Source organism: Otolemur garnettii, unplaced genomic scaffold (assembly GCF_000181295.1).
Source record: "Otolemur garnettii isolate 467f Iridium unplaced genomic scaffold, OtoGar3 scaffold00046, whole genome shotgun sequence".
NCBI classification, from domain to species: Eukaryota; Metazoa; Chordata; class Mammalia; order Primates; family Galagidae; genus Otolemur; species Otolemur garnettii.
In genome coordinates, this window is record NW_003852441.1 from 1,908,461 (window position 1) to 1,917,069 (window position 8,609).

General features: G+C 44.5%; 1 pseudogene; it reads left to right on the top strand.

Moving 5' to 3' along the window:
• The window catches only part of LOC100943454, an 11,786-nt pseudogene extending 4,009 nt beyond the window's left edge, over window positions 1-7,777 (top strand).
• The last annotated feature ends 832 nt before the right edge of the window (window positions 7,778-8,609 follow it).

An 8,609-nucleotide genomic window follows, 5' to 3' on the forward strand; every position in this document is an offset into this window, starting at 1 on the left:
AGGAGACTCGCTTGAGCCCAGGAGTTGGAGGTTGCTGTGAGCTGTAATGTCACGGCACTCTACCCAGGGGGACAGCTTGAGGCTCTGTCTCAAAAAAATAAAATAAAATAAAATAAAATAAATAAAAAAGAAAAGATAAACAAAATCGTTAGACTGGTAACGAGGATAACCAAGAGAGATGATTCACATAAACAGTCAGAAATAACAGAAGGGGGCGTGGTAACTGGCAGCACTGAAGTGCAGAAGATCCTCTGAGACTGAGTAAGCCTGTGCTCACATACTATGAAACCTGGAAGTAATGGTTAAATTCCTAGGAATATGTAATCTCCCAAGATCGAACCAGGAAGAAATAGAAATCCTCAGCAGACCCCTAATGAGTAATGAGAATGAATCAGTAATAAAAAAAAAAAATTTAACAAGAACAAAAAACTCAAAGATGAGACAGACTCACAATCGAATTCTGCCAGACATACAAGGCATAACTAATATCAATTCTACTGAAACTGTTTTAAAAAAATCAAGGAGGAAGGAATCCTCACTAGCTCATTTGGCAAAGCCAGTGTCACCCTGATACTAAAGCCAGGCAGGGCCACAACAAAAAGAGAAAACTGCAGACACCAGTAGCCTCGATGAACATAGATGTAAAAATCTCAATAAAATACTGGCAGGCCAAATCCAACAGCACATCAAAAATACAATACACCGTAATCAAGTGGGTTTATTCCAGGGATGTAAGGATGGTGCAGCATGCAAATCAATAAATGGGATCCATTACATTAGCAGAATTAAAAACCATGTAATAATCTAACTAGATGCCCAGGCTCGGTGCCTGTGGCTCAAGCAGCTAAGGTGACAGCCACATCCACCTGAGCTGGCGGGTTCAAATCCAGCCCGGGTGCCAAACAACAATGACGGCTGCAATCAAAAAAATAGCTGGGCATTGTGGTGGGCACCTGTAGTCCCAGCTACTTGGGAGGCGGAGGCAGGGGAATCGCTTGAGCCCAGGAGTTGGAAGTTGCTGTGAACTGTGATGCCACGGCACTCTACCCAGGGGGACAGCTTGAGGCTCTGTCTCAAAAAAGTACATGCCCAAAAATGATGTGATAAATTTTAGCATCTCTTTATAAAAACCTTCAACTAGGCAAAGAAGGAACACACCTCCAAATAATAAAACCCATGTATGACACACACCACAGCCAATACCAACATACTGAATGAGGAAGAATGGAAAGCATTCCCCCCAGAACTGGAGCAAGACGGGCTGCCCGCTCTCCCCACTCCTACTCAGTGTAGGAGAATGAGCACCATGCTCATGAGAACAGTCGCCGGTTCTTGAGGGAGATGCTGGGAGCAGGACAGTCTCCTCGCTGGCCTGGAGAGGTTTTGCAGCCTTGAGACAAGCCTTCAAGTAACAGTACTCTAATGAGATGGGTCGCTTGTTAGTAAGCAGGTGTTGGACCTTGAACATTTGTGGTGGTTCAGGGTGGGGGTCGAGCCCGTGGGGAAAGCACGCAGTGATCGTTAAGTGTGTAGTCCTTGTATGTGGGGCTCCTCACACCTGTTGTAGATCGTTTCAAGAAATAGCCACTGTGGAGGTAGCTTGGGGCTCTCCTGCACCTCTGAGGAGCCTCACCTCCTGCAAACTTGTACTTTCAGTCTGCACACTGGCTGTTTCCTGCGTACAGCGCCAGCCACATAGCGGTTCTGACAATTCAGCATAGAACTGGAAGTTCCAGCCGGAAACAGTCAGGCAAGAGAAAGAAAGAAAACGCACCCTCTCTGTAAAAGAGGAAGTCAAATTGTCTGTTTTTGCTACAATATAATTATATACCTTGAAAACCCTAAAGACTCTGCCAAAAGACATCTAGATTTGATAAATGAATTTAGTAAAGTTTCAAGGTACAAAATCAACATACACAAATCAGTGGTATTTCTTTCTTTTTTTTGAGACAGAGTCTCACTTTATCACCCTTGTAGAGTTCTGTGGTGTCACAGCTCACAGCAACCTCCAACTCCTGGGCTTAGGTGATTCTCTTGCCTCAGCCTCCCAATACTACAGGTGCCCCCCACAATGCCCAACTATTTTTTTGTTCCAGTTTGGCCAGGGCTGGTTCAAACCCACCACCCTCAGTATATGGGGCCAGCACCCTACACACTGAGCCACAGTTCTTCACTGAGAGAAGGTCTTTTTTTGACAAGTGGTTCAAAGTGTCCACCTATACTGGATCCATCTAAGCTTTGCAAACATTTTTAAACCAAAAAGGCTAGGGTTAGCTCACACCCATAATCCCAGCACCCTGAGAGGCCCAGGCAGGTGGATTGGCTGAGCTCAGGAGTTTGAGGCCAGCCTCAGCAAGAGCGAGACCTTGTCTCTACTAAAAATAGAAAAACAAGCTGGGTCATGTGGCAGGTGCCTGTAGTCCCAGCTAATCGGGAGGCTGAGACAGGAGCATCGCTTGAGTGCAAGAGTTTGAGGTTGCTGTGAGCTGTGACTCCATGGCACTCTACCCCAGGGTGACTGAGACTCTGTCTCAAAAAAACCCCAAAACACTAAGCAAGAAAGGTCAGCAGCTGCATGTTGTGGAGGAGGCAAGAGTCCCAGATTTACTTCAGCCAAGTTACTAAACTTGCCAACCTTGCCGACACGGTGCTGATCCTTAGTAAAAGTCACAAGCAACATCCAGGACAGACCCATGGTAGACCACAGAACAAGTCTTGATAAGTTGAAACTTTAAAATTTCTTTTTATTTGTACTTTTTTGGAGACTGGGTCTTTTGTTGTCCACATTGGTCTTCCATTCTTAGCCTCAAGTGAGTCTCACACTTTGGCCTCCTGAGGATTATAGACATAAACTATTACACCCAGCCTCATTTAAAAATTTTTTTACATTTTTTTTAAACTTTATTTTGGGGGGGAGACAGAGTCTTATTTTGTCACCCTCGGTAGAGTGCCACAGTATCATAACTCACAACATTCTCAAACTCTTGGGCTCAAGCCATTCTCTTGCCTCAGCATCCCTAGTAGCTGTACTACAGGCGTCCGTCACAATGCCCAGCTATTTTTAGAGGCAAGGTCTCACTCTACCTCAGACTGGTCTTGAACCTGTGAGCTCAGGCAGTCCACCCACCTTGGCCTCCCAGAGTGCTAGGATTACAGGCGTAAGCCACCCTGCCCGGCTAACTTTCTTTTTTAACTGTTCTATTGAACAATTTCTGAAGTTGGATGAGCAGAAATCTATAACGATTTAATTCCTTTACAGTGGTAAGGCTGGATTGTAACTTTTTCTGTGAAAATGAGAATCTTCACTTGTAGTATAGGCTTGCATTGAATGAGATGTAGCTGAACTATGGTAAGCGCTGGGTTTTTTATATAAAATATACAAATGAGTACATGTTTAAACATGATAATAGCTTATGTTTCTTCTACTCAGATACATTTGTGGAAAGGAATTATAATTTATCCAGAAGGCTACTTAGGATTTCCCCAATAATATCTCATTTAAACAATGAAGTATGACATTTCCTAAAACATCTTTTATTTGTATATAATTTTAATTACAGTGTCTTATATAACCACCTTCCATCTCAAAAGATGCTATTAGTGAGCTTTGAAAGGGAGAGAAACTCAATGATGTAATATTTTCTATTTCAAATTCTTTGTATGTTAATCTCAATGTTTTATTTTGGAAAAATAAAGATTGGTTAACGGTGTATAGCTTCTCTTATTGTGGTGTTTACAGTAAAACTTATAGTTAAGATACGGAGCCAGGTGCTGGGGCATGTGCCTGTAATCCCAGCTGAGTGGGAAGCTGGGGTGAGAAGATTGCTTGAGCCCAGGAGTTAAGAGCCCAGCCAGGGGTGGCACCTGTGGTTCAGAAGGTAAGGTGCCGGCCCCATAAGCCGGAGGTGGTGGGTTCAAACCGAGGCCCAGCAAAAAAAAAAGGAGACCAACCAGGGGCAACACAGTGAGACCCTGTCTCTATTCTTTTTTTTTTTTCATGAGAAAGTCTTTACTTTTAAATGATTATCAGTACACCAAGCAATAGCATGTAACAAGTTCTCGACTTCCATCTAGTAATTTTGAATAACAAACTAAAAGCAGCCCTGACAATTACATTAGTATCTACTATTCTAATAGCAAAGAATGGACTATTTTCAGGCTAGCTGCTTCACACAGGTTACAAATAACTACTTATCACTTGTTCATAGATAAAGCCCCTGACCTTCAAGAAAGCACTAGGGGAAAATATTACTTAATCCCTTTCTTTCTTCAAAGAATTGGGTTTTTTATTTTTGTTTGGTTTTTTGTGTTTTTACTAGCACCTAAAGTCAATACTTGTGTATATGGTAACTGAGACAGGAAAACAGATAACATATACCTATTAAATTTCTAAGAAATATGAGGTAAAAAGATGAAATCTTTACATGAGTTCTAAAAGCTAGATTTGCTCTCCAAAAAGTGAAGGGATCTACTACAGTGTAACGTACAGAAATAATTTAATGCTTTTCGTAAGCCCACCCAGTGGACTCCAGCTTTGCTAAAGCTTCTTACTCCATGAGGGCATCTAAAATGCCAGTTCATGGAATAGGCACTTCTTTCTCCTTCTCCTGTCCGTTTATACGGTAGTTTTCATGGATTTCTGGCCGGATGTCATAGATAAAGGCCAAGGTTATCCAAGACTTCATCTGGACAGTGGCCATCTTCTCCTGGGCCTCCTTCTCCACTTCACTGCTGCACCTGCCATGAGGTCCCAGTGCCGCAGCTTCTTTGGCTTTGAACTTCTCCCTCTGCTGGCGGTATTGTTCAATTTCAGCCTGAGCTTCCTGGGCCTCCTGCTGCAACTTCTGGATCCCCCGCAACTGACCGGCCACGACTCTATCCTTTAAACATTTTTTTTAAGATATGAATTTACAAATTTCATATCTGGAATTAGCGTTAGTAAGATAAAAAATTGTGTGGCACTAAGCTAACAGTCCTTCAATAAATATAAATTAAGAGCATATAAACAAGTTGAGAATACCCATTTATCAACACAATTCAGATATAAACGAGATAGTTTCCTTTTGGGTAGTCATAGCCCTAAGTTTCTGCTGATTTTTTTTTTTTTTTTTTTTTTTTTTTTTTTTTTGCATCTCAGTATCACAGGATGACAGCACCAAAACAAAGCCTATCAGAATGGTGAGTACCCCACATGGGACGTCACCGGCTTAACTTGAAGTAGGTCTTTTAAAGGGGCTGTTGATGTAACAGAACTTCAAAGGAAATCAAACACTGATTCTTATAATTACATGACAAAAAGACTCAAAAGTGAATGTTTCCATTTTAAGAGAAAATGAACTACAATTAGAATTTGAATTTATAGCTTCAATGGATATTCCTCATAAAATAAAAAACATACTTTATCACAGTCATTAAAGCCTATCATATAAATTTGGTAGTGATTAACAGTTTCTTAGTCTCATATAGAAATAATCGGTGAGCCGGTTACTTTCTCCCTACTGTGCAGAGACTAATGGTCAAAAAGAATCCAGTCTACAAGCCCCTGTATGATTCCAATTCTGTGACATTCTGGAAAAGGTGAAACTACAGAAACTTCTAAGAATAGTGATTGCTAGCCAGGCATAGTGGCTCATACCTATGATCCTAGCACTTTGGGAAGCAGAGGCCGGATTGCTTGAGCTCAGGAATTCAAGACCAGCCTGAGCAAGAGCAAGGCCCATCTCTACTAAAAACAGAAAAACTAGCCAGGCGTTGTGGCAGGCACCTGTAGTCCATGCTCCTTGGGAGGCTGAAGCAAGAAGATTGCTTGAGCCTAAAAGTTTGAGGTTACTGTGAGCTATGACACCATGGCACTCCACCCAGGGCGACAGAGTGAGACTCTGTCTCAAAAAGAAAAATAAATAAATAAATGACGATTACTGAGGTTTGGGAGGTGGGTAGACACGGGAGAGGGAAGAAATGAATGGGTGGGGCACAGAGGGTTTTCAGGGCAGTGGAACTATTCCATATGATGCAATGTCATTATAGGAAAACACAACAGTGAGCCTTAGTGTAAATTACAGACTAGTTAATGGGTGGATGTGGCCCGCTGAGGGAGCAGAACACCACACCAACACAGGCACCATGAGGGGGCAGAGACAGGGCCATGGTGACTGTAAATTTTTTTGCTCAATTTTTCTGTAAAGGTAAAACTGCTCTTAGAAGTGAGCAGAATATTAATTTTATTTTAAAAAGATAATACCAAGAATTGGCAAGGAGGTAGAGAAACTGGAACCATCGTATTTTGCTGTTATGTAAAATTGTACAACCCCTGTGAAAAAGAGTAGCAGATTCTTATAAGGTTAAACTTGTCCCAACAATTCAACTCTTAGGACTCTACGGAGAGAAAGGAAAGCATAAGCCCACAGAGGCTTCTGCATGAATGTCCCAGACAGCATTATTGACAATGTCAAAAACTAGAGACAACCCAAACATGTATCAGCTGAGGAACGGACAAATGTGCTGTGTCCGTATTACACCTGGATAATGTGTAACGACACTCCTGGTGGAGGCACGTTACTCGGTGCTGGAGAGGAAGGAATGGCTGGTGCCCGACAGTGCGCCCAGTGAGAGAAGCAGGACCCCAGCACTGCATGTGGTGTGATTCCGCTTGTGGGAAATGTTCGTGGGGACAGCAGTTTAGTGGACTGCCTGGGGCAGGAAGCAGGAGCAGGGATTGACTGTAAAACAGGCTCCAGAAAGTCGAGGACGTATAACGAGGGCATTGAAACCAGGAGCAGGAGCCAAACACTCATGTGGGTTAAAGTTGCCCTTTATTACCAAGATTCAGAATCCTAGGAAGACAAAGAGATCATTCTAAAGCCTGCCCTTGACAGAGTTTCAGAGTTCTTACACCCTCACTTGAGTCACTGTCTCAGCTGTCCACCATCCAGCCCCCTGACCTCTAGGACTCAGCGTCTGTGTCTTTCAAGCTGTCGTAGCTGGTGTTTCTTTTCTTCAGCCCAGACCATGATGGCCTTCAGAACCAAGGGGAGGACCCGGTGACATGACTGACTGACCTCTAGATAGAGCATTAAGTAAGGGATGGTGGAAGCTATTTTACCTTTTACAAAGTATTCTAAAATTAGATTGTACTGGTGGTTATATAACTCTAAGATGATTGACTGCTACCCTTCTTTACATGTGAATTTCATGATAATGTAAATTATGTCTCAAAGGTGTATAATACATAAAAATAATGACCATGAAAAACATAAATTAAAAACAGAATAGCCAGGAGGAAGGATGATGGGTACAGACACACAAGCCATCGGGCTCCATACAACTACTCTCTATAAATCCGCCTCTGGGTTTCTTGGTAGCCAAGGAAACAGAAGGACTGCCCATCACACCGGATGGTTGCAGGTATCCTATTGTGCACTTGCAAATGGCTAGGGAAAAGGAATTCACCCATCACTAGCACCAGCCCCACCAACAAGGTCGGCTCCCCCTGTCAGGTTACAGAAGTGTTTGAATAAATGTAGATTGTTGTATTATACTTAATAAAAATAAGACATCCCCTGAAAATAAGCCCTAATGTGTCTTTTTGAGAAAAAATAAATCTAAGACAGTGTCTTATTTTCGGGGAAACATGGTACTTCCTCTGGATCTGAACAGGAGACAGGGTTGAAGTCACACCTCTCTGAGCACTGGCCCTTGTCGGGCAGGCCATAGCTGGGAGCAGAGTCCCCCCCCCCCCGGGTTCTCCCAGGGATCCTCTAGCCCCGACAAAACTTAACGGATTTTGACATCATGAAATAGATTCATTCCTTAGCAAAGGGGGTTAAAATTTCCCTTGGACTTGCTGCTAAGAGGAAACCTAAACAGAGTTATCTGTCCTGTGTGGCTGTGGCCTGGGGAGCCTGGCCGGCTGCTGGCCGGTCCTCCCACCCTATCTGCTCCCGAGGTGCTGGGGCTCGGTGACTTGACGCTCCCTGCCCCATCCCCAGAGGCCAGCCCTCCCAGAGGCCTGGAAAGGCTCATGGTGGGGCAGGAACAGCTACCCCTCCTCGGGGCCGCCTCGGCCTTCAGAGGTCAAAGTGAGGCTGAGCCCACGCACATGACCCACCCCGGGTGCCCAAACAGGAAGCTGAGCCCTGGCTCCAGGCGTCAGTCGGCCCCTCTTCAACCACAGCCCTAATTCAGAGCAGCCCTTCCAGATGGCCTGGATTACCCAGGGCCTGGGGCACTGAGACCTGAGGCCAGCAGAATCTGCCGCTTGGACCTCCTCTCCCCACAGCCTGGTCAGGCTGGCCGAGCAAGGCGGCACGGGCACCTTCCCCACTCCCTGGGGACCGCACCCTGAGGGGCTGGCTGGGTGGCCCTGGGGACGACCCCTCCACACACCCGGCAGGCCCCGGCCACCCACCCCAGAAGGTGTGGTCCTGTGTGCCATGTGACCTCGGTGGGGGGGAAGAGGACATCCCATTTGTTCCTGCACACACTTTGATGAGGTAGTTTTTTTTTGTTTGTTTGTTTTTTTGAGACAGAGCCTCAAGCTGTCCCCCTGGGTAGAGTGCTGTGGCATCACAGCTCACAGCAACCTCCAACTCTTGGGCTCAAGTGAGTCT